The sequence below is a fragment of the Haliaeetus albicilla genome, chromosome 19 (genome assembly GCF_947461875.1).
Source record: "Haliaeetus albicilla chromosome 19, bHalAlb1.1, whole genome shotgun sequence".
NCBI classification, from domain to species: Eukaryota; Metazoa; Chordata; class Aves; order Accipitriformes; family Accipitridae; genus Haliaeetus; species Haliaeetus albicilla.
Window position 1 is genome coordinate 17,733,048 of NC_091501.1, and position 25,891 is coordinate 17,758,938.

Below are 25,891 nucleotides of genomic sequence, written 5' to 3' on the forward strand. Positions count from 1 at the left end.
TTTAGCTTGTGCCTAAAACCTGCCTTGGCTCCAGCAATCAGGTTGTGACCCCTCTGATTTCCACTGGCAGAATGACTCTAGGTTGTTTATCACAATTTTAACTTTCCAAGCAAATTACTCTCTTAACTTGAGATGCCTGATTGGATCTTTCTTCCTACCTGAAGAAAGATGTCCATTGAGGGATATGTGCAGTTCTCCCCTCCCCTGAAAATTGTAGAGAATAAGAGAAGTGTTGTTTTTCGTGCACAAAAGAAAAAAAAAAAGCCTTGCGTATTTTCAGTTCACAGTAGCTTCCTCTGAGTAAACACAACACTGCAAAAGAGAACAGTAAAGCCTCTGTGAGGTAGCAATGGATTTTTAGACCTGCTGTACGTAGTCGACCTCCAACTCTGCTTACAACCGAAATGTGATATACTGTGCTCTTATGTCTATGCTTAAGTGCATTTTATCAGTACAGACATATAGCTGCAGCTCTACCAGTGAAGCTGCATTTTTTGTTTATACAGTAAGACCATACCTGGCCAGAGCCCCACACAGGAAAAGTTATACCAGGAAAAGCACATTTTTGCTAGAACAACGGAGTCATTTGGGGCTTTGGTTGGCAGAGCTATGCTGGGGAAATCACAATTCACCATGCTCCTAGTTGGCATTGCTGTTAGCAGAAGTTTGGAACAGAGTCACAGTCTCACAGGACTCTCATAGCTCAGGAAGAACAGATTGCCTTTAAACTTACTGATCCCAGGCGACTCAGGTCTTTGGTGTTTTCTTGACAGCCCTGGGAGCTTGTGTGAGTTAGAACAGGCTTTTACAGAGCTTTTGTAATATACCATGTTTTGTTTTAAACTAGAATATCCATTCTTCACCTATAACTACTTCTACCACATTACTTAGAGGAGCAGATTTGAGTACTGCCTTCTCCAGAATATAATTTGTAACCATTTTTACTTTAACCCATAACCACTTATTTACCAGCTGAGAATTTTGCTAATAGATCGGGAAATTGGATCTTGTTCTAGTTACCTTCCCAGCTTTAAACCTGGTGCAGGAAAAAATACCTTAACCCTCCAGACAAAAAAACATCCTCCCTTTCCCCTGCCATCCAGCACCAGCACCCTGTCCTCAAAAAAAAGAAAACAAAGCCAAATATAGAGAACAGAGGTAGAGAGTATATTTCAACATGAAACCTTCTATATCAGTCCTGCCAAGAAACACAACTGTATTAATTCATTTTGTACTTATTTAAAAGCTTTAGTACTATGTTTCTTCCAAACCAAACAAAAAATGAAATGAAACCCCTCTTATGCTGAAATAGTGTACAAAGGGGAGCATTTGGGACAGTCTACCTAAGAAGGGACTACAATCATCATCATCATCATCCCCTGAGCACTACCTTACAAGTTTAGTTTCTTATGTCACATTCTCTACTTTTCCATTAATACACCCCAAATCATTACCAGTAGTATTCAGATTCATGGTAAGGTAGTTTTTTAATTCTTCACTGTTTGAATTTCAGCCTGCCATTCACTTTTCAGTCTTTACGTTAGTCTGTTTAGTTACATTCTCCTGGTGGGAGGATGCCCTCAGCAGACACAGGGCAGCATTACTGCTCCTGAACCCTCAGTGCTTGTCTCCCAGAGAGTTGTTGGATTGGCCAAGTGGCTTTGTACCCCGGCTGTACCTACCATGTGCCAGAGGTGAGTGAGTGTGTAGGTGTCCTGTCAGGTACACACTCTTCTGCTTCAGTCTCTCTTTATCCCGCTGGGGGCTCTGTCTAAGCACCACTGCTGATTTGCTGAGTAGAAGAAGCAGCTACTAATAGATTTGGACAAATTTTTCCCTACTGAGTGTCTGTCTTGCCTTGTTCTTTATATTGGTCTAAATCAGAGCTGGCCAGTGGATGGGCCAGATCTGGTCCATAATAAAGTTTTACTCTTCCCTTCTACCCTCCTGGCAATGCCGGCAGGACAACCTGATTGCGGCCACTGCTGATGTAAGGCTCTGGGGAACAGGGAAAGGAGATGGGGATAAAATAGTGAGTCAAAGTCAAAGCTGTCAGGACTGGCTCAGCAGCAGGGCCATGTGAACCAGGCTCTGTTCTCTAAACACATAGTGGGAAATGAAAGTGGTCTCCTAACTTCCAGGCAGCAGTGAGAAATTATCTGGGCTACAGTATATTAAACTAAGGGAATGGCAGAGTCTGAAGAAGAACACACTGAATTTGAGTTATTTGATTCTTTTTTTGATTTCTTGTTCACCGTTCTGTGTATTTGTGAGGAAAAGAGTTTTTCTTCATTTACAAAAAGCAAGAAGTCATTAGCATGCTGACTACACAGTTTATGTTGACTTTTTAGAATCAGTAGTATAGCCTAACCCAAAATCATGATTCAGGTCTTACAAACCTTCAAGACAACCTTAAAAATCCTAAGCATATTTTGCAAAATAAACCAAACATTTGGATCTCTCTTTCTTGGCTTTCCTGTTTTTAAACTGCCTGACACACATATTCCACCTTTCCTCTCCATCATATGTGCTAAAAAATAACATTTAAAAATAATGTTTTCCTGTCTACAGCATGTAGAGCTTTAAAAAAAGGTACTAGGTGTTATGGAGCTTGCAATAAAACACAGACAGCTGTTTACATTGTATCAGGTATTTTTTCTAGCAGTTTTAAGATGTCCCAACTTTATGGCTGTAGACACTTTGAAGTAGTGTTGCTCATCTTTTTGTCATCTCTTACCTCTCCTTTTCTCAGGAATCTTTGCAGTCACATCTATTGGAGATGTCATAGAGTTAGGCAACATGCTTCTGGTCTTTGCAGGTTGTGTATAGCAGCACTTTGGTTTAATAAGCGTTTTCAGATGTCTACTCATCTATCCTACTGACTTTAATTGTCATCATCACAAACAATGTTTACCTTTTTGTGAAAAAGATGGCAATATCAGTAGTTGCTTACAGTGAGAAGCAGAGATTAAGAGCATTATAATCTGGTGCTAACATGTCATGCAACTAACACACATCATTTCAGATGTATTAAAATGTTACATATGGGGCTGTGAAAAGACCCATCTTTTGCTCCTCTTATGGAAATTGACACACCCTACTCTCTAGCCTTTGTCTCTTGATAGGATTTTTTGCGGTTCTTGTCTTATTAGGGACATGCATTTGTAAATTATTTAATCCCATCCAGGTAAAAGTCCCAAGACCTTTGACAAGCATGTAACTTTCAGCTTCATTAATGTCTCTTCAGGAACAGTCCATTCCCCACCAGCCAGCAATGCTGACCACTTAGTCTCCTTCTCAGGTTCTTGGGGTGTTCCTTGGCTACAGCTGAGCTCAGGGGGATGCCGCTTGCTTTCGAGATTACTCGCTTCTTTCACTTCATTTGTTCACAGTCAGAAAGGGGGTACAGCCAGTGTTACCAGGGGCTTGGGCCTACAAACTGTGAATAAAGAGACCAGCTTTAGTTTGTCTGTGGTAGATGTACAGTTTAGGGGATTGTTACCAAAATACCAGTAGGGTAACAGGGAGAGAGAGATATCAATGCCATAGTATTTCAGGACAAATTTTAATTAAGAAATTTTACAAATTTTGCAAGCAAGCTGGTTCTCACAATATTTCCAGGTTGAAGAAATTTGCTAGGGTCACACCCCAGGCTTATAGATGTATTTTCTAGAAAACTGCAAGGCTTTAACTATCAGTTCAAAGTCGAAGAGTTTCTGGCAGCCATGGGGATGCTTCTGCTGGATTGCAGGAATTCTACAGCCAAGGCTCCAGTCGGGAAAGGGCCTTTCTCACATTCTTACCAAACTAATGTTTTATTAGTTAGCAATAGATGGCGCTAAATTTCCACCTGTCCAACGCCGTCAGCCAGAAAATGTATTTGAAGTAATTAGGCCTGCAAGATAACACTTAAAAGGGTTACTGCTGAAGTTGATGAAAGTGTGTGGGCATAGAGAGGCAGGAGCGCCAAGATGCTTCACCAGCTGGAGAAGTCTTAGGTGAGATAGTCTGGCTGCCAGAACAGGCTGCCAAGATAGTCAAAGGGAAGGAGCCAGGAACTGGAGAACGATTTGCAAATTCTTGAGAACAGCTATCGCGATCCTCTTGCTGGCTGGGTCAGGTAATGCCTGTCATTATCAGCGATTGAGGATCCTAGGCCAGACGTGTTAAAATCCCACTAGAGATTCTCAGTCTCGTCGGTGGTTTGTCACAAACTCCCCTCGTCCTGGGATTAACCCATTCCCCAGCGCAGGCGATACATTCGAGCTGTGTCATTTGGAGTGAGGCTGTGCTGGCAGGACCAGAGAGAAGGGCTTCAACAACTTTCTCACAGTCCTGCTGCCTCATCACCCCATGGCTCTTGGCACTTACAGGTGTGGGGAGCAGACATACTCATTTCTCACATGAAGCAGAAGGGAGAGGGAAGAGGCTTTCCTACAGACTTCCGTGCTTGTTTTCTGGCAGCAGCAGGGAGCGCCTCCACAGCGTGGGGCTCAGTACTTGCAGTTTTCATTGCACTGGCTTTTTCTTTTGTGTGATAGCCCAGCATCCCGAAGGTGACAGGTATAGGTGAGGAAAAGGACAGGACAGCTTATTGCAATAGTGATTCACTCTCATGCATGCTGTGGAAATTACATTCATAAGAGGAGAGGTTGTCCTGCTGGGAGCCAGAGCACAGCTGGTGCCATATGGCCTTCTCTATACTGCTTGGTTTTCTATCCTCACCTGGCCACGCCGAGCAGCTGCCTGCAGCCCCCTCATGGATTTCTTAATGCTGTGCAGTCTGCCCTCATGCAGGATCATGCCTGAGATCCCTGCTTTTTAAGGTACAGACAAGATGTTACTTAGAGAGGTGTGGAGTGGGGAGAGGAGGCTGTGTTTGCTGTGGTTAGTTGGGAGGAGTATGTATTGCATGCTGCTAGGCAGTTGTGGGTACTGGTAGCCCTTGAATGCTTTGCCAAAATGAGACAAGCCATGAAGACCATTCACGAACTTGTCCGCCTAAACAGTTTTACCCCCACAGACACACCTAAACATAACTTGCAGGGCTTTTTTTTTCCATCGTGGAAAAATATCTTTCTGCATTTCTCAGAAGGCCTCTTCTCAGAGGTGTTTTGCACAATGGAGTGAGCAAAGTTAAAGTGTCCTGCGGATGATGGCTGCGTTGCATGCACTCTTTGCAGTACACTGGCTTCTTTATTAGGTGGGCAGAAGCTGGCATTTCTGGAGCCAACACAAGTAAGCGTGTGCAGAAAGAAAAGGAATAGCCCACAAAATAAAATCCAGGCATAGAAGGTACAGAAACATAGTGTCAAAGCAAAGAACACAGGCAAATTTTGCTCAGAGACACACCATTTGAAAATGAAAATGTAAAAATTCCCCAAATGGAAATCTTGTATTAACTTTGCAAAATCACCAGAAGTTGTCAGATCTCACCCTAGATGCAGTTGCCCATCAGGATGAACCAGACTATGACTTGCCTTGTATGAAGAAAGGCATCCAGGTTTATGAGGCTCATCCCGACTCTCAGTCCTGCATCCTCCAAGGCAATTGAATGTTGCAGGACTGAATAATCCTCCTCCTGAATAATGCCTGCTGGTTTAGAATACGACCATTCACTGGTTTGGTACCGTTAAAGCAAAATATAGTGGATTTGATGCTTGAAATATGTAGCCTAGATGTTAAATGTGGAAGCTCCTCTGCTCCTCTCCTTGCCTCTCGTCCCTTGATAGAGTCTTTCACCAAGGATTTCAGTTCTCTCTCCCTGTTCCTCTAGTAGTACTCACATTACAACAGTGGTGTGAAAGTGATTGGTTGTATCTCTGTTCAAAGATCTAATTAGAGCTGGTATTATTATTATTATTGTTATTATTATTACTACTACTACTACGGTATCCCTCTGCAGTACTTTGCAAAAGAAAAAATTGCCATAGGTTGAAGTTAAAGACAGTTAAAGGAGTCCCCCTGCCACCAACCAGCTGTTTCCTACCTGTGCTCACAAAGCTGTCTTGTAGCAACACACAGAAAGGGTTGCCTGTCCTCTTTGGCAAAAACTTAAAAGCCCCAGTGCCAAAGGCTCTTAAAGGCTCTTCAGTGGCAGGGGTTTGTTTATAAAGACACTAGGAAGGCCGTGGTGCTTATCTAAGATTGTAAGACACTTGGATACTCAGCTGATGTTAAATGTAGGCCATTGCACTTCGGTTGCTGGTCTGCAGCTTCAGGAGCTCTGCTGGAGGCAGCAGGGTTTGGAAAGGCTGGTCTTCGTGCTGGCAACTTGTGCTGTTCTGAGGGGAGAAGAAGTGGCTGCTGCCACTGAGCAGTGGGGCGCTCGTCCGCTTTTTCATATCATCAGACAAAGGGTGTATAGAGCAGAGACTTAGACCCATAAATCCGGTGTAATTAAAATACTGAATGTTAACTGTTAAAAGTACTCTGAGCAAAAAGACTCTGAAAGAGTTATTAGAAAACCACAGAGTTTTCAACTACTGCTAAATGAAGCAATAAATGCACATACAGTTAGTGATGTATCCTGATTATTATGCTGAACTTCTGCCTTATTAGTAATGTATGCTGGCTGGTGAGTGCAACAAGCTGCAAGAGGCAGAAATGATTCTCCAGTGTCTCCCTTCTTCCAGAAGGTGTTGCTATTATACAGCTCTGTTAAAGACACACAAAGTTGTGTAGAAAGCAGGGTGGAATAAAATGTGGTAAGGCTGGATAAAAAAATGTAAACCATACTAAGTATATAGAATTCAGTCACAAGGATTTCTATTATGCAGGGAAAAGAGAGCCTTTAGTGTAGTATGTGTCCACAGTATAAATAGTTCAGCAAAATGTAAACACCAAATATTTCCACCAGAGATCTTTGCAACCTCACATACAGTAGCTCTACTTTTCTTTTTCATTAAGGACTTCTTTTAATAAAGGGCCTTTTGTGGACTGAATTGGGAAAAATAGCAGCCACCTGTACCTTTTTTTTAAACCTAACAGTACATACAGTACATCTATCAAAAGCGGAGGAATTTGAAACCTGCAGACTTTTTAAAGAAGCAAGTTCCACACATGATATAAAACAAATGCCATGTGTGCACCAAGCCAAGCAAATTAACAAAAGGGCAGGGGCATTTCCAATATTGCTTAAATAACTCAGGCTTAATAATGGGCTCTTTTCACACAAGCTCACAAAAGCTAAAATGTGTTTAAGAAGAAAAACATGCATTTTCATTGTATTGTGTGGCAAGAACCCTGATTTTTTTTAAAAAGCCATTAGCCTAAGCACGTGAATTCTCCATGGGGTTTTGGGGGGGGGTGAATGTAGCACCTTCATGTAGAGCTGTTCTCTGTGGTTAAAGGGGAAAGAATAGTTTTCCTGGACCGTTATGTATTGCTTGCCTGTCAGAAGTACTCTCTTGAGGTCCCTTCCCCACCAGATAGGCATCACAGTAGTCCCCTGGGTGTTGCTTTGTTTGCTATCAGTATTCAGGGAGAAGCCAAGAGTTATCTGGGTACAGAGACTGATGCAGTGCAGGGGCTGGTTTTCAGAGAGGCAGAACTCACTCTGTTCCTGCTAGAGCCAGGTTGGTGTCTTTGGATGCTCAACAGTTCCATGTGTAAAACTGTGAAAAGTTCCCAAAGGTGGCACCTTTAAGTCAGGGCAACTGTATTTAGTTAAATTATTCTTCAGAGCTAGCAAGTACCTTATTTTTCACAGCCCCAGATAACTTACTTAGAAACCCATTCCTTAGCATGACCATTCAGCTTCCGCTCTTGGTGGCTGATGTGCTAGTGGTGAACCACGGTGGTGCTTTACAGAGATCTAAATTCATTAGGATTTCCTTAAAAAGGAAAAAATATTTTTAACATGATGGTGCTTATGTTTTTCAGTCCAGTGGAGAGTGACAAAGAGACAGGACAAAAAGATACCCAAAAAATGACTCATGCAGGAAATACAAAATTATGCATTGGTTGATATAAACAGTCTTTTGTATAGAACTTGTTCCCAATCTTCATTGGCTTTGAATAAGCAATACAACATGTCACATTTTGCTTTTCCTGTTGGCCTCCATTTAAACTTATCAATTTCCTGTGGCCATAGCAACATTAAAAGGTCTTGTGAATAAAATATTTACCGTCCTTCCATATAAAAAACAAAAGACCTCTACCACAGATCCAGCAGAGATGAACTTGAACTCCTCTGTCCCTGTAATACAGAACTCTCTATGACTACAACACTTAAAAATTACTGCCTTTTGACTCCAGCTCTGCCTGATTGCATTCGGCCTGAGTTTAAGGACTGAGATATTGCTGTGTCACTGCTATACTTGCCTGGTATCTGAAGCTGTTGGTGGTTTGTTCTGCATCTCAGGTGTTACAGAGGTCTCTGCACCAACTGCTCAAATACAATTGGCATTCAAGATGTCTCAGAAATGCTCCAGAAAGTTCCCAGGTGGCATTTTGTCAGTGCCAGGGGTCAAAGGTGTGAACAAGAGCCACCTACATCCACCAGAGACTGTGTCACAGCAGGGGAACATTGAGCAGTCAGGTAGGCTTTGTTATGGTCCCTCTGTGCTTCCATAGTGTCAGCCAAGATTTTCCCTCTAGCTAAAAGTGCTTTGCAAAGAGTAACAAGTAATTGTATGATTTAAGATTTTGTTCCCCTCTGGAAAAAAACAGAAGTATGTTAGAGAAGCTAAGATGTCCAAGAATCACAGTCACACCAAGGATGTGAATAGAAATTATTAGTTCCCAATTCCTCTTTTCCAGCCATGGGTTTTTTCTTGTAATTTATTCTCAGTGGTCTCCTATTGCCTTGCCATGAAATTAGATACAGCTTTTTGAGGTAGGGACATCACCTTTCTTTTTGCCTGTTCTAGGCATCACAGATTGTTACCTCTAGGGACATAATGAGTGTCATGAGCACTACTGTTGGGTTGGACTTTCAGCTGCTTGGCTATGTGATTTCAGTGCACTTGAAGTAGAGCCTGAACACTGATTCGGCTTTGAATGCAACAGTTCGGATGTACAATCATGTACAATCCTGGATCAACAAGCTGCTGTGCATCAGCTGAGCAATGGTACCTTGGATGCTGAGGCCTGATGCTATACCAATTTCTCAGTTTTGCTGGTCATTTCAAAAAGATGTGGTTCCATGTACAGGCATTTCCAGCCTATCTGAAGAGCAGCTGTTACTGTTATTCTCTGCTATTATACTAAAAAGAGATTTATTTTTGTTAAGTATTTTGGATGTACAAATTGCATCATAATATATTGGCCTAGTGCATGTATGAAACAATTGCCTTCAGTGGATAGATTTAGAAATGTCTAACTTTATCCTGTGCTTGTGCACATGACTTGCTTGCACCGCCCTGAAACGGCTGAGCATCAACAGCCAGTCTCCGTTAGACTTTGTCCTTAAAAAGTAAGACCCACACTCCATGCCACCAGTTGCTGTGGAGTAGTTGTTGCACACTGGGTGAAGTTCCTGGATGGGTGTATATTTGTTACAGTGTTCATTAGTATCAAACTAAATAGTTTAGTGTAATATATATGTTTGTACATAAGCCAATGTAACTAAAAGGAATGAGCCATTACCTTTTTCCACCGTTGAAAACTTCTTCACCTTTTCCCCTTTGAACAGTATTGGGTTTTCTGGATCCAGCTGTACCAAAGAAGGTAGATTGTCACTATACAGTTCAAGAAACAAGATACCAGACTTTGGAAAGGGGCTTCTGTCAGCTTTGAAAGAGTGCACTCATTTGCTATTACACTGTTTTAATCAGTATCTCTGAAGCAGAGCTGGATGAAATTTTTTTGGTGTTTCCACATTTATTTGTTCGCAATTTTTTTATCATTGTTTAAAACAAACAACAAAGAAAAAAGAGATATTTGACAATTTTAACTAAGAAATACACTACATCCTTCTTTTTCAGTACAAAAATGAAAAAAAGAAAATGTGGAAAAAATGAAATAAAGAAAAGGGATGAAATCAAGCAGTTAACAGAATTGCTTTAAACTGAAAAACTGAAGAATCTTTAGAGGAGAACAGTTGTTTGCAAAATACTCATGGTTTTGAATGAAAAAAAAAGTGTTTTTTTTCAATACCAAACCAGCCTTCAGGAGAAAATATTGCAACCAGTTTTACTATAGTGTTATCTACACTGGTGCTGTTTTCCCTGATCTGGCTCTGCATTACTTGCGTACAATAATAAACTACAAAACTGTCTTTGGTGAATGCGGAGTCCTCTCATGTGGCTGGCTGCATTCTTGACCTGGCGTTTGGTCTGATTAAGATGAGGCAGCTGAAAATAATGACTGCCACAAAGTGACAGTAACCCCTTTCTGATCTGAGACTGCCCCTCACCTCTCCTGGGCAGGCAAGTCCGTCCTCAAAAACCAATAGGCTGAGTATTTCAAAGGCCTCTTCTGGGCAACTGTGTCAATGGATCAGTTAGATTTCAAAACAATCTCTGATCTACCCGTAGCAATAAAATTGGCCCTCTTGAATAGCCCAGTAATAGAGCAATCCCTGATCTCCAGTTTGACCAGCACAGGTCACTGTTGTCTATGTGCAGCCTGTATCTGGTAAGGAAGCTTGCTATGCTACCAGCTGTAGAAGCCAAAGGAAAACAATAGCATCACGCAGGGATTTTTTTCTCGTATGCAAGAAAGGAGAGGCTATGTAATAGTCATCAAGCAGCAGTCTGTAAGGTTTTGTTTTGTTTTTCAGTGCTGAGCAATCTGGTCAGTCATCCGCACTTAGCAACTGAACTCCGTGTGTCCTAGTGCCAGCTGCTTGTGGCCTCTGTGTCTGTCTACTGATCAGTCATTCGAGACTATGTGCTTTATCACTCTTCAGGCAATCTAGATTTTAACAGGTCTCCTTTGGGGCTCTTCCCCTGACAGTTTCAAACACAGCCCTCACAGACTGTAGGTGTGAGCCCTATCACTCTTCCTCCCTTACCCTATACCCTTGTGGCACCTATAGCAGCGCACAGGCAGAAGCCAGCTCCTGCTGTTGCTCTCCCTAGTACCAAAGAGCATCCTGGCTACGTGAGCTTTCCTTGTGGCAGGGAGGGAGGAAGGGTAAGCAGGAGGAAATCCATCTATGATTTTCAATAAACAGACAAATTTTGCTGGGGAAATGGCCCATACATGGCTTGCTGGCTGGATTGAGCAGCAGGCAAGCCTACAGTTAATCAGCTCTGCCTTAGCCACTGGGTTTCACAGCAGCTGGAGCCATGTCCCAGAGGAGGCACAGATGATTCAGCTGCTGGACAAACAAGGAATTAACACAATAATATTAAGCAAGAAATATCACCGTGAGCTCCTACTTCTTTGCCCTCTCCCCTTCCTCCCCTTATGTAAGGCTGTATTAAAAACAGACCTTGGCTGGTGGTTTAGAGAGGAATGTTTGACACGGTGAGATGGATAACTGGGGCTAGCACTGGGGCCGCCTTTGGCTATGGCACAGCTGGGAAAGAGGTAGCGGAGCCCCCTCAGCTCTGCTGGGTACTCATACGTGGCCGGAGAGAGCTTACTGTGTGTAGCCATAGCGGTGTTTTGGGGGCAGCCTGTGGAGGGGTGTACATCTGCTGCTTGCCTGCTCTGCGAACAGGTGGGGGCACGGGGGGCAGGTCAGGACCATCAGGTGTGCCACAGCGTCACCTCGTCCCAATGGGGAGAAAACCTTCCCGAGCCTAGGGGAGAGCCCTGCAGGAAGAGGGTCCTTCCCTCCACCGCCCCAACCCTCGCCCTTCAGCAAGCGATGGCTGAAATCTGCTCAAGGCTGAAACAGTGTTAGTGGGAAGCTGAAAAACATGCCAGTACATTGTCCCTTTGCTGGTTTTCACAATCTCAGTGCACCAGGGATCCATACTGCTCTTTGAATTGAGCTGACCCTGAAAAACTTCTTTGGCTGGTAAATGAAGAATATCTTGACCTGTTTGTTTAGAAAAAAGGCACAAGAAAAACATCTGGCAGTAGTGCACTTTTCTGCTCAGTTCTCAGTCCTAACAAGTAAATGACTAATGACGTACCTGAAGATTGTCTTCCTTTGTGTGATCCAACATGCTCCAGGGTCTGCTTTTCACCTGAATTATGAAATGGCCACCTGAGGAAGAGATTTTATTGAGGAAGCAACCTAAGATGGGGCTCCCACTGACACAGACTCGGGAGCCCCTCTGGCACCAGTCCCCTCACATTCAGGTCCAATGCAAAGCACCTGGGCTGGGCTGAAGTCCTTCTTCACTCAGCTGATACTGACAAGTTTTAAAATACATATATACCACCCCAGAGGAGAGAACAGTGCAGGATATTCATACAAACAAACGTAACCCACAGAAAAATGGTCTCCAAAACAATCAAGCTATTCCTCCTACCAACCAAGGGGCTAAAAAGAGAAGAGGATTTCTGTTGCCATCCAATTAAAAATGCCTAGGCAGCACTCAGATGTAGTTCTATGCTAGATATGATCTCTATTTACATAGATAAGTCCACCACATTAGTCAAGAGTGAGATGTTGGGCACCTGAGGGACATGTGTTGCCTTCACAGTTGGAAGGAAATTATTTGTGATTGTAGTTGTCCTTCACTGTTGCTTAGTATTATTTAATGGTCCTATTTCAATAATGCCCCAAGGCTTTGATTAAGAACTGGCAATGAACTAGAGTGCAGTCAAACTGCTCTTGCTGTTACTGCAGTTGTACCCTGTCACTGGAGAAATCACCCTTCCCCCGAATACTCTCCTCCTGCAGGTCTTCCTCTGCTTTTCGTAGTCAGCATGCAGGCGTGTCAGCAGCTTGCCCTCTGAGCAGTGAGATGTGCTTACTGGAAAATTATCCATCATCTCTTAGATATCAGTCACAGTATTTAATTTCAATTTGCATGTGCTTTTGGACATGCAAAATGCTGAGCAGTTGGGGGGTCTATTGCTGTTATCATTCAATTTCAGATGCAAGTTTGTGTCCCTGGCACCCAGTTGTGGTTCTGGCAGTCCTGGTAGGTGCCCCTTGGCAAGTTACTTTCCTATCTGCTTCTTCAGTCATACACTGACTGGTTTGGGTGGCATAAAGTAGCTGGGGAAAATAATGTTATTCTTTATCTAGAATTTCACAAATATTAAAAACTGCAATATATTCTTTACATTTATTCTTGTTCTGTAATACCATTAAGAACAGATATATATGTTATATATCTTGGGACTTAATACATTGCTTTGGTTAACTATCCTTGCCACATCCACTTTGTTTATTATGTTTTATAGTTGTCATGTCCATTTGTTCTGCCCAGCCACTGATCTTGAGGTGAAATGTTCCAAACCTTGATGTTTACTGTTTACCCAGTAAGTGCCCTCGTAGAATGTGGGTAGCAATAATCCAAGTGACCTCATGCCATTTCCGCAAGATAAAACTTTGCTTAATCCGGTCAGTAAAAAAACTTAACAAAACTCATACAATTAATCAGAAGGTGTTTTAAAAGAAGGAAAGCTTGCCACAGCTTACCTGAGCTTGACCACCTGCACGAGAGAGAGGATCTGAGTATCAGTCTTTTCCTCATGGAAAGTTATCAGGCAATTGCTCTTCTTCGGATGGAAAGAAATCGAAAAACTGTTCTTGGTCAGTTGATCATCTGGCCTTCAGGACTGGCAAAATTGGCAGTATAACTTGTCTGAGCCCAGAAATCAAGATAGATTTGGTTCCTCCCAGAGCACTCACTGGTTCATCTCTGAACTGAAGCTGTCAAGTTGTTCTTTGTCCTCCACAGCCTACTGTTAAATTAAAGCAGGATGCAAGAAGTACACCGATATCTGTTTCATATCAACTAGTGAACGTTATTCTAGTGCAGTCCTCTGGTCTTCACTTAAATATCCAAAAGGATTACTCTTTCTACCACTAAAGATAAATAGGTGATATTCAGTGTCCCTAGGGAGGCACAGGTCATCTGTAACAAGTGGCATTACAAATCTGAGGAAAGCAAAGCTGTTACAAAACTATCTAGATTGAGAAAATTATGAAATACAATGAGAAATACAGTGTAAAGAGTTTAAACAGGAAAACAAATGAGGAGATTGGGAGTATCAGTTGTAATGTCTTTGTTATTCTAAGAAAGAATTAATTGGGGGATTATTATTGTTCACTGACTCCTATCAAAAATAACTATTGCGCAGAAGCCCACTTCATGTGTAAAAATGGTTTGCTTAATTTACAAGGCATTTATGAAGCACATGATCACTATGGAATTATAATGCTTACAAACATCACCTGTTGAGGAAACAAAGTATTAATATTTCCTAATTTCACAGGGAGAAATGGAGAATGAGGAGATCAGTCTCAGACTAGAGACTGAAAACCAAGCTTTTCTCTTTCCTGTGTCTTCTTCTGCAGGCGTTAGCCCATGGAATGAAGATGTCCTTTCCTTTACAGAAAATATAGGATGCAAAAAGAGTTCCAGAGAAGTCGTCGATGACAGCTCAAAGAAAAAACATACAGATGCTGTAAGCAGTAAGTAGCTACACATCCAGTATTTTCCATATTTTGCTTTGCTCATAAATATTGATCCAATCCCATGAACGTATGTAATGTTTCAATACGCTATGATGTCCATTTTTAGTTTCTTGACTCACAAGAAAAGTTTGGGATCTCGGCAACCCAGGTACTTGGCAACCCAGGAACTCTTTCTTTGTTTTTCTTCTCATGTAATACACTAAGGCTAATTCAATTGCTGAAAGCATTTTTGAAACTTGAGAAGTCAAACAGTTAATTGAATTATGCAGGTTAAGGGTCTGCTTCTCCCTTATTTTGCATGTTAGTTAGCAACTTACAACTGCTATGAGTACATGAACAGCTCTGATCCAGTAATATTTAGATGCTGACTTTGTTCTAAGTGATTGTTCAGTGTGCAGTGAGGTGAATAATCTGGTCTTCTGTCTTCTCGCAGCATTGCTAGGATGGGTGCTGTATGGTCCTCCTCTCCTCTGGTAATAATTCAGTGTCATATTTAGAGTGACTAGTTTAACTGAGTACATTCTAATCAAAGTTAGCATAAAACTAACTATCTCTTAAGTTAGATGTCCATGATTTTTTTTTTTTTTTTATGGTAAATGTTGGAACAAATAGTATCCCATATTGGTTCTGTAATTAAGATATGCATATGTTGGCTCCAAAGATCCCTAATTACATCTGCTTTAGGGATGCTGTTAGAGAGAAGATAATTGTATACAGTTGCTGCAGAGACAGTAGAGGAGCTTAATCTGAAGTATAGGGAAAGCTCAGAATAGTAGCTTTGGATCACCATTTATCTTGTGAATTCTTATCCGCAGATATTACTGCAAGCGTGCATTGTCCTACACGTTTTATTAAAAAATGATAGATATTTATGTTTTGGATATAGCTCTTCAACTATGGCCTTCCTCTTCTTGATTAAATCAATGACAAAACTCTCATAGATTTTAATGGTGCAGTCGCAAGTCCCCGAATAATAGGTGCTGCTCCTGCTGAAAATGGCTTTCATTATGTAGCGTCTTTCATCCAAAGATTCCTGAAACATCCCAGACTTCATAAACCAAGTTCAGCACCATAAGCAATTATTAAGCCTAAGTGTACAAGTTTGTAAAAAAAAAAATAGGTGGGTGTGTCAGATGCACAGTAACAGTGTCCCATAGAAATTCTGCCTTTGTGTTGATGAGGTAAGTCAGAACAAAAGGACCCAGAAACACATGGTATGAGGATAAAAAGGCAGGATGCCATGGAGGTTCAAGCTGCAGTATATTAAAGCCTTACAGCAGACTGCAGAAAAAGAGCAGTGGTGAACTGGATTAGAGGTACCAAGACAAAATGGCCACAGCCTGACAGTGACTAAAAAAGTAATTTTAAAATTATCTGTGGATGGATGCTGTCTGATGATGTAGGCAGAATTTGAAGTGATGCTTCCTGTCTAGGCACTGGCAACCTTGCAAACAGCAAGAGTTAAAAATTAACAATCTGAAGACAAGTCAGAATCCACTCCCTGTCTGTAAATCAAAAAGTACTGCTTCAAACTCAGCCAAATCTGGCTGCTCCCTTATCCCCCACAACCACCATCATAATTACAGCAGCTGATTTTCCTCACACCCACCTCAGAGATTTCTGGGGGTTTTGGCCAGGTTTGCATCCCCATATGATTCAGCCTACTTTTACTTATGTTTAGCGCATTGTGTAATAAGCAAAGCTTACATAAGCTAGGGACTGTGGCTCCAGCTTCAAAAACCTTCATCAAAAATAGGAGATCAGAAGCAGGATAGCAACTCATGTAGTTTTTTTCTTAAGCGCAGACACAGAATTAACTGTCTTTGGGCTAAATGCTCAGCTGTTCAAATCTGTGTAGAATCATTAATTCCTACTCAACTAAGCTAATTTACACCTTGCCGAAGGTCTGGTTCTCATCAATAAGTGTCCCAGTGTTGAAACCTTGACAGTAACTAGTCAAAAAGAACTGGGATGAAAATTTGACACATTAAATTCAGGGGGAATTTTCTCATTACCACCAGATAAGCCCTTACCTTACCCCAGAACAACCAGCTATTCAAAGTAAAAAACAGACTCTGCTGTGTATCTCTGTTCCTGTCCTGAAACTGTTCCCACTAGAACAGCCAGCAGTCCCCACTCCAACTCATTTTATCTGGAAAAGGTAAATAGAAACTGCTAGTTCCTCACAAGAAGATGTTTGACTGTTTTATTGAACTGATACAAACTGGAATCAGTGAGCTACAGATGCATGGAACACTTTCACATGGTCCAGACCATAATAAAAATAACTGTATTACTTTAGCACCCTAACAGCCAAGGTTGTGGGTTTCCTTGCAATAGGTATTGCAAAAATACAGAGTAGGAAAGCTTATGGAGAAGTGAATATTATCTATGTGATATCTACTAGCCTGAATGATGTGATGTTTTCTAAAGGTTAAGTTAATTCCACTGGCATCTTTTGGGGTGAAAATGCTTCTAAAGAAAATATATTTTCAGTTGTTGGGTAAGTCTGTGATCACTGTTACATTGATGTAGATCCAGAATTGTGCTGCTGAAGTTAATAGAGCTATTGCAAAGTTGTACTGTAGTGGAGATCAGTCTATGGTCTTGTGTTTTAAAACATATGAGTTCTTATAAATCTAGTGTTTTCCACTTTATGCAAAATAAATTGATAAAGGTATTTCTAGTAATGAAGGAGTTAAAAAATACAGCCCCAGAAAGGGCTGAGTTACAACCCAGGCAGTTTATGTATTTAAGGATTTATTTTTTCAGTGTCTCTGCACCTTCAAGTTTTTTGTTGGGTTTGGTTTTTTGTGGTTTTTTTTTTGCTTTTACAATTTAATCTTTCACATAATGGGACAGACACAAAGCCTTGGTTAGAAATCTCCCCCTAGCCTGTTGCAATATTTATAAAGCTGTGCTTTTTAAACATGCTGCAAGATGGGTTTAGTAAAACAAAAGGCATTATAATTTATTGTTCCAAGATTATTGATTCAATAAATTAACAATAATTTCCATGGAGGGTAGGAGCCCTGGCACTATAAAAGTTTATTTATCTGCGCTTTAACTAGCATTGATTAGAGTATTCAAATTGTCCCAGTGCTATATAATTGCTTTTTATAGGTGGAATGCCCTCTGCTGTGCAGGAGACAGTAAAATAAACATTCAGCCAGAAGTGACAATGGCTCTTTTAAAAGCCTGGATTTTTTTTTTTTTTTTTAAGAGGGAAGAAAGAGTTTGTGTAACACTTTCAAAACACAGCTAGCTTTGGCCAAAGTACCTTGTAACATCGCAAGGACAGTCAAGCAAAAGGTTGCTATTGCTATTGTTCTGAGAGGCACAAGACATAAATATAGTAGTTATATCTTCATATTTGACTATATCCAAATGAGAAAGGCTTTTTCTGTTGTTTTAAAGTGCCGTTCTGTGTTGCACTGAAGTGCCAGGTGGAAATTTTTGTTGCACATGCTTTTCCCTTTCTCCCTTTTGTTTCTGAAGTGCCCACTGAACCTGTTCAAGGTAACTATGAAGCTATTGTAGATGTGTTAATAATTCAAGCAAAACAAACCATACTTCTAGATTCACATTTACCATGCAGGGTTGCTCAGAAAGGAACACTTTGCCACCATGGAGAACAATAGCTGATTTAGTTCACAAGCAATTGTTTTCCCCTTATATACAATACTTGGGACAGTTACATTTTTTAGACATAGAGTTATGATAGGTCTATCTTCTGATACTTATGATAACACTGCTTTTATTTTACAACTCTGTTGATGTAAAAGATTAACAGTACCTTTTCCCTCTTTTGGTTTTAATAAAACATCCAACTGCTAGAAATGTCACTTAGAACCACGAGTTTGCAATAATTAAAACAAATTATGCATCTTAGTAACCCAAGGTGGATGATTAATGCAGGCTTTAAATGATTGTTTGTGTTAAATTGTTTCTCCAAATGCAATTCAGGAATTTGAAGTTGTCAGATTAACTGCTGTATTTACTGGTCTGTTTGATTAGGTGAGCATAGTTTTATATTCCCTCTTGGAGACCTAAATAGCAACCATTTCCTACCAAAACAGCACACAAAACAAAGGCCCCATTCAGAGGACTATTCAGAGTGGGCAATGCTCTATAGCCCTTTGTATCCTGAAACAACATGGTTACTGAACTGCCTCTAAAAGGTACAACAAATTTTTAAAAGAAAATAATAATGGCCGTTATAATAATAGTTGGAATATTACATTTTTTTTAAAGGTAAATACATTCCATCATCAATTAATGGATTAATTTCATTATTGAACTTAAAGACATCTCTCACAGCCCTTTATGATTAATACTGTAAAATAGGTTTTAATGAATGCTGTTAAGAGGATGGCTAATATTCATCTGAAACAGTAATCTACACTGCCAGAGTTTGTCCACTCTGTACTCTTTTCATGAACATCCATGGCGTTGAATTTTAATAAGCATTCATAGGAAATGAATTCCAGGCTTGGACATGTGGATTTTTAACCAAAGTGAATTTTAATTTCTTCTTTTTTGGGCCTTTTGCACCAGAAAATTTGTCACTGGAGCCAATCAGGGAATGGTAATAATGCCATGTGTCTTCCTTCTCTTTTTCCAGTCAACAAATGCATAATAAGCACAGCTTGAACTTTGATCATCACAGTTCAAATATCAAGACAAATGAAGTGTTTACAGTAGATTTTGATGAAAATTGTATAGTGCCTTTCTATGTCCAGATTAGATACTAAGCATTTTTCTCTTAGTTTGAGGGTAAATTTTTTATATATGCACTTTTCAAGAGCAGCTAGCTAGCAGCTTTGCTGGGACAGTGGAAAAACACTGAGGAATAATAAATATTATTAATAACTTCTTGGTATTTCTGGGCAAAGCCAACCTGATTGCCACATCATTCCTGAGAAGGGAGGGAAATTGGAGGACACAACATCTTTCACCTTCCCTTGATGCAATTTCTTTCTTTCCTTCCTTTTGAACGATGACTTATTGTAGGAGCAACTATAAACAGCAGTGGAGGTGGGAGGGCTCTGCCTTTAGGCATCTTGTGCTAATGGTCAGCAGTGCTGGAGGAAAGCCAGCTATGTATGGTAGAGGCACACTTACATGTAGTTCCACTTGATTGCTTTAAGAACTGGAAGGGCCAAACTGTTAGGCTCAGTGCTGGCTTTACACTGTGCAGAGAGGACAAAGAGACTGGGGTTTTTGGAAGAGGGGACATGGTTTCACCAGAGCAGGAAGTTTCTGAGTAAGAAATTGTTGGAAGCTGAGAGAGCATTTTTGAGAAATATCGCTTTCTTGCTCTATTTTTATACTCTTTCCCAGGCATCCACTTATGGCCACAGTTGGAGACAGGACAGTGAGCCAGACAGTCTGACCGACTGAAGGTCTTCTGCTCATATTTTCTTGGGATTATCCTTTCTAGAGAAATGTCATCCCTTTGTCATTCATGTGGACATAGATGGAGTAAAGCAACATGTGCAACATGGGATTTAGACAGATCAGAAAATATCTGCCTTCACAACTATTTCTTTTGCTGGTTTAAGGGAGTCAAACATCATATGGGATGACTGCCAGTGAAATTCAGAGAGGTTGATATGGTTTTCCAGCTCAGGAAGCTATAAAGTCTTCAGCAACACTGAATCCAGAGCATCCTTGATGAGAAGAGTTGGCTATTGTTTTTTCCTCATCCTCATGGAGAGATACATGATGCTCTGCCTGGTTAGTGGTAAAAATGTACCTCTGGGAAGTTTTTGTGGCTCTGTGCTCTGGATTGCTAAAACAATATTAAAGCAGCAGGCTAGTGGAAAAATCTAAAAAATGCATTCCCAACTATGAGGACACATGCTCCTTCTCCATAGATATTTGAGTTATAGAGTTAGAGATCTTCAAGCCATGCCTCTGTAGCCTCCCTTCTAGGATCCTAGGTGAACTATGGTGGATGGCTGTCAAAAATGAGCATACTACTTCCCAACCTGCCTCCCAGCCATTAGCAGTAAAGAGGACATAGCTGGGATGCTGGCTGCATCATTACATCAGGACTGAGACAAGGATGGTATAACCAGGGGTAGCTGTTAGAGTTGGGAAACTACTTGTTGGAGAACATCCACAGGGTTCTCAAAGATGTCCTGGACCCTGGAGGAAACGAGGCACTCAAAGAGAAACTCTTACACTGAAATCAGTAATGTGATTTGATACAGTGCTGCTGTAACCATCTCAAGGACTAGATGGCTAATTGCAAAGGTATAAGCAGAGGGAGGAGCCTTCTTCATTGAGTAGGAGTGTTAGAGCCCAGGGGAAAAAACAGGAAATCTATTCATTAAATTTATTAAATTTCAGTTAGGAATTTACAGCTCATAAGTGTTCATATTCCTAATGAAGAGACAAGTATATTTCAGCTAGTGGTGAACTATCTAACCCCTTTTTCTGCAGTGCTCAGGGGCTCAAGCCACTTGTACCAGACACATACAGAAAAACAGCCTGGGAAGATGGACAGTGGTTTTAGTTTGAAAGAAATATGGATCATAGGAAACTGCTCTGATGATATCTTCTGCTATTTACATTTAAATTTCAAGTAAAGAACTTCAGCTCAGGTGTGTTGCTAGAAGTGCTTCAAGCTGAGCAGCTGGGCATCCATTTCCAGGAAAGCCTGGTTTGGTCCCTGGAGCTGGCCTGTTGGGTGCCCTGAGGGTCAGATGCTTGCCATACAGCCACTCACTCTCTGATTGGGCTTGCAAAGGCTGCCTGAGCATGACTTTAAAGATGACCCTCACCCACTGTTTTTACTTAGCAGTGTACTCATTAGTACATTTGTTTCCCCTTCCTTCTGACTGCCAGTGAAAATGTCCTTTTCCTTGACTGACTATTACATGCAAAACATGGTCCCTGGGTGGGGACCAGATCCTAACTCACCTCTTTGTTAAGGAACTGCCCGGTCACAAAGTTTCAACTTACTGAAAATGCTTTTCTCTACCAAAGCAGAACAAATCCAGTCACACTGAAGGCACTCAAACAATTTCTGAAGGCTGTTCCACAAGAGCAGCCACATCAGAATAAAGGACTCAAATGTAGTGTTCAAAGACTAGTGGAATGACTCTGCAAGTATGAAGCAGAAGTTGCACAGCCAATGTGTATTAAGCTATTTTGATTGTAGTAGCTGATTTTTATTTATATTGAAGCGTCCAAAGATGACATAAGGACTTCTGATTAAAAAAAACCCTAAAGAGATATGTGTTACATATCACAGTTTTTCAGTTTTCCAGTGGGAATTTGTTTCTTTCACACTACCACATATCTCTGACAGGACTAAATGCCACAAAAGATGTCAGTCTCTAGGTCACAGATGACACGTATCTTTTCAGTATTAGAGCTTGAGCCTGAATGCTCAGTGAGACCCACTGGAGTTAGGCGCTCAGCTTCTGCTGCTGAGTGTCATCATATTTTGGAAGCTAATTTCCTTTGAAAATCCCAGCACAAAGGAACATCAAAGAGCCATGACTGAACATCATATTATTGTGAAGTGAAAGGAGGGAATATATAGTGAAGGGGTTTTTTTGCTGCAAGACTCCATTAGCAGTAGAAAACGTAGGGAAAAGTGGAGACTGGTAGAGGTAACCTCAAAATATTTGTGGCTAAAATACTCAAAACCTTTTTGTTTCAACCAGGTTTAGATTCTTGTTAAGGAAAGAGCATGCTATTAAAAATGGTGGCTAGCAAAATATCAGTCTTCTAACATAGAAGTATCAACAGAAATCTTTCGGCTAGCTGAAGATGTACAATTGTTTTGAGGCAGGGACAGGGGACTGAGTTGTTTCTAGCATTAAAGTAGAAGAGGTGATATCTTCCTCTGAAGATGGTATTTGCGCTGTCAGCTAGAAAAAAAGATCCTGCAACTGGATATTGTGACCCTTGCAAAAGATCATAAATTAAGGCAGGTTATTTGTCCCTTTCACTGTGCTGGTGACAGGGCTTTGAGGGGCCCTGCCCAGACTCCCTCCCCTCTGCCCACAGCCCAGGACCCCATTTCAGCCCCCCGGGGCCACCAGTTGCTCCCCCAGCAATGCTGCAGCAGGGCTGGTCTCCAGCTCCCCACAGCCCTGCCCTGCCTGGCCATGGGTCCACACCACACTGGAAAATGCTATTGCTGGTAGCTACATACAGCACAGAAATAACTCAGCTACCAGTATACAGGCTGCTTTTTGCAGGGCTTATATTTTTTTAAAAAATCTATTACTGAGATTTATAAAAAGAAATATTTCCATTGTCTTTAGCCTGCTTCCACTGCCTTCAGTGAGAGATTTGTTTCCCCCTCAATTTTCATGGGATCAAAGGCAGGTCAGTATTGAGCATTTTTCGAGATCTTGTCTAGTATTGTTGTAAGTTGAAAGCATTTGATACAGAAATCACTAAGGGTCTGTTTTCACTGAAGTATTAACAAGAGTATTGCCCCAAACATGAATCTTACTGACGCAAAAAAATCCTTAACTATTAATATGAATTGTCTGTCTTGTTGTGGAAAAGAGGGGGAATTTGCTGCAGTTCACACACCTCATCTGTTGCTAACCCTGCAGCAACTCAAGTACTATTTTTCAGCATGGCTATTCTCACTTAAGCTTCCCTAGCTCTATAGGTGAGTAGGCAGGTTGAGCTAATTCTGTAGCAAATGTATAGCATGAGGTGGTTAACTTTACTGAATTATTTTACAGCATAACATGCTGAATTATAGTTCATCTTGCATGAACCCAGGTTTATACACATTTACTTAAAATTCTAGAGTAAGAAGACCCCACTGCACAGAACTATATTAGAGTTTGCAAGGGACGTAGAATTACCTTGAATAAAGAAATAGTATCTGTAGTTGGTGACCTTATGCTAAGAGGGGCAGAGTTTGCATGGCTACTGGAATTTTTGTAGATAACTGTAAGCAATGACTGTTGACTGGATTAACATGCTGCCTTGCCTTCTGCTGATCTGTTACTCATGACCAAAAATGGTTTGCAACTGTGGAGTGCTTGCACTATATACAGTCCTGGAGCTCAGAAGCATTAGATTCACTGGTAACGATTGAATCAGTTAGTTAATGAGTCTGTGAGATCTGGCATTGGCATCCCTTAGTTCACAGCAGTTAGTAATATATAGACTCTGTGTGTATACATGCCGAAGCTTAATTTGCAATCCTATTTAGAGTGGAAAAAAATGCCACACTTAAAAAAAAAAAAAAAAAAAAGTGCAAACAGGGTTCTTTTCACAGTGGACAGAGAATACTGTTAAACAGAGGAAGCACAATATCCCTTTTCATAGCAAGAGATCAAATGTCTGCAGAAGAGTTTAATTTATACTTCTTCATGTGCCAGAGCTGTGTCTGAGACATTGCAGCATTTCAGTACTTTCAATCAGGTCATAGTTTCCAGCACAGATGACTTCATCCCTTTTAAAATAGAACAAATAGAATAAATGGAATTCCACATAATCATGGTAGGAGCTGGGATTATAGGAAATTAAAACACATATTTAAAAGTAGAGGTCTGTGCGGTAAATAATTGTGACACAGAGCTTGGAAAGTAGTGCTTGGTCTCTTCTCAGTAGTTGATGGGCAACAAGGGTCTTTGGCTCTGCAGCTTTCTGTAGCATGGGGCTGTGGGTGTATCCTAGACGAGGATGACAAGAGTGGTGGTGGATAATGTGCAGTGTCACGTTTAATGAAATTTCTACCTTTCCAGAAGAAATATTAAAACAACGCCATTTGACTCAAATGCAACCTAGACAAACGCTAGATGTGAGTCGGGCATGGCCTTTATAGTCTGTGCACCTCCATGCAGTTTTGATTGCTTTCCCCAGTTAGGTCCTCTGTTCCCTAGCTGCTACAGAATATTTCACATCTCCCAGCCACGGCTCTGCGTTGGCAGTTGGAGAAAAGGTGTTGATGAATTCTGTCTCAAATTTCTGCATGTCTGAAGAAAGCCCTTATAAAATACCAGCATATATTACACTGCTATCCCCCAAACAGAGAAGTAGCTCACTGCAACCTGGAATGCTTTGAACTAGTACTGTAAGACAAGTGTTTGCAGTATTTATTACAACAGGAGAAAATGAAACTAGAAACATGTTGTTCCTTAATTATAGTATTTGCCCAACAGTGCCCTCATTGTGATCCATTTTTGGCATTAAAAAAAAGAACTATCAATAACTTATTTGTGACATGACAGAATTCCAACTCACATCAGAGCTATTATTTCATTAGGCAATATACAAGCATGCAGTGAAGACAGCCCTTGCCCCCAAAGGACTGTTTTGTCTACGTAAGTGAATGAGAGACTAAGATATTACATGTGTTACCTCAAGTCACAGAAGAATTCAGTAGCAAGGCTGGGAATCAAATTCTGTTTTCTTGAATCACAATCCTGTGTCATTAAAGATAAGCTCACTCAGGTCATGTGTGTTTTATGTATGTGTATATATGCATGAATACAATCACATTTGTCTAGTTTCACATGCAGGCTGGACTGTGGGTCTGTAACTTGCATAGTTGTATCCTTTTTTTGCATCATGTCTAACTATGGTAAAGATTACACTGATAGACTAATTCCGTTTGCGAAGGTTTCTGTTTAAAAGCAAGTAAAACTCTGGAAGAGAAGGCAAATTCATCACTGGTGAGTTGGCTGAATCCAGTCACATGCTGTATAATATAACTTATCCTTAGGAATTCATGCCTCCATTGGGTCTGCCTACCAGATAAGCTACACCGAGATGAAAGTGAGTTGCATCAGATTCTGGTGCCCAGAGCACACAGTTCAGGCTCTGTTTCTCCTTTGTTCAGCTGGATGCTATATAAGAAACAGCATTCTCTCTCTCAGAAAAAGAAGTTAATCGAGGGGGAGATATACAGGTAAAAGTTTTATGCATGGCACTGTTAATATTTCTGAACATTTCAAAAGTGTACGTCAAAGTTATTTGTGTTGACTCGGCTTCTTTAAAAGTTTAACCTGGATTGCTTTAATTGCAGAAAACAGAACTCGTTTGTTTGATTTTGGTAAATGCAGTCTCCTACTGACATCAAAGATTATAGCAACTGCAAGGCACTAGTTTGCCTTTGTAGTTCCAAGTTGCTCAAAAAACTTTTAATGTATTCTTGTAGGTGTAACCATGTGTCATAAATATACCCGCCAACAAGAGATAAACCCTAACTTGAAAACAACTGTTAATCGATTACTGCAGAAAAACTGACAAACCCGAAGTGAATAATGCTACAAGGTGTTAATTTGTGGATTTCTGTAGGCTTTGAAAAGCAAAATTAAGTCTATATGAGATTTTGGATGTGTAACATAAACTGTGGGCCATGTGCCTTACTGGTATAAATCAGCATCATTGCACTGA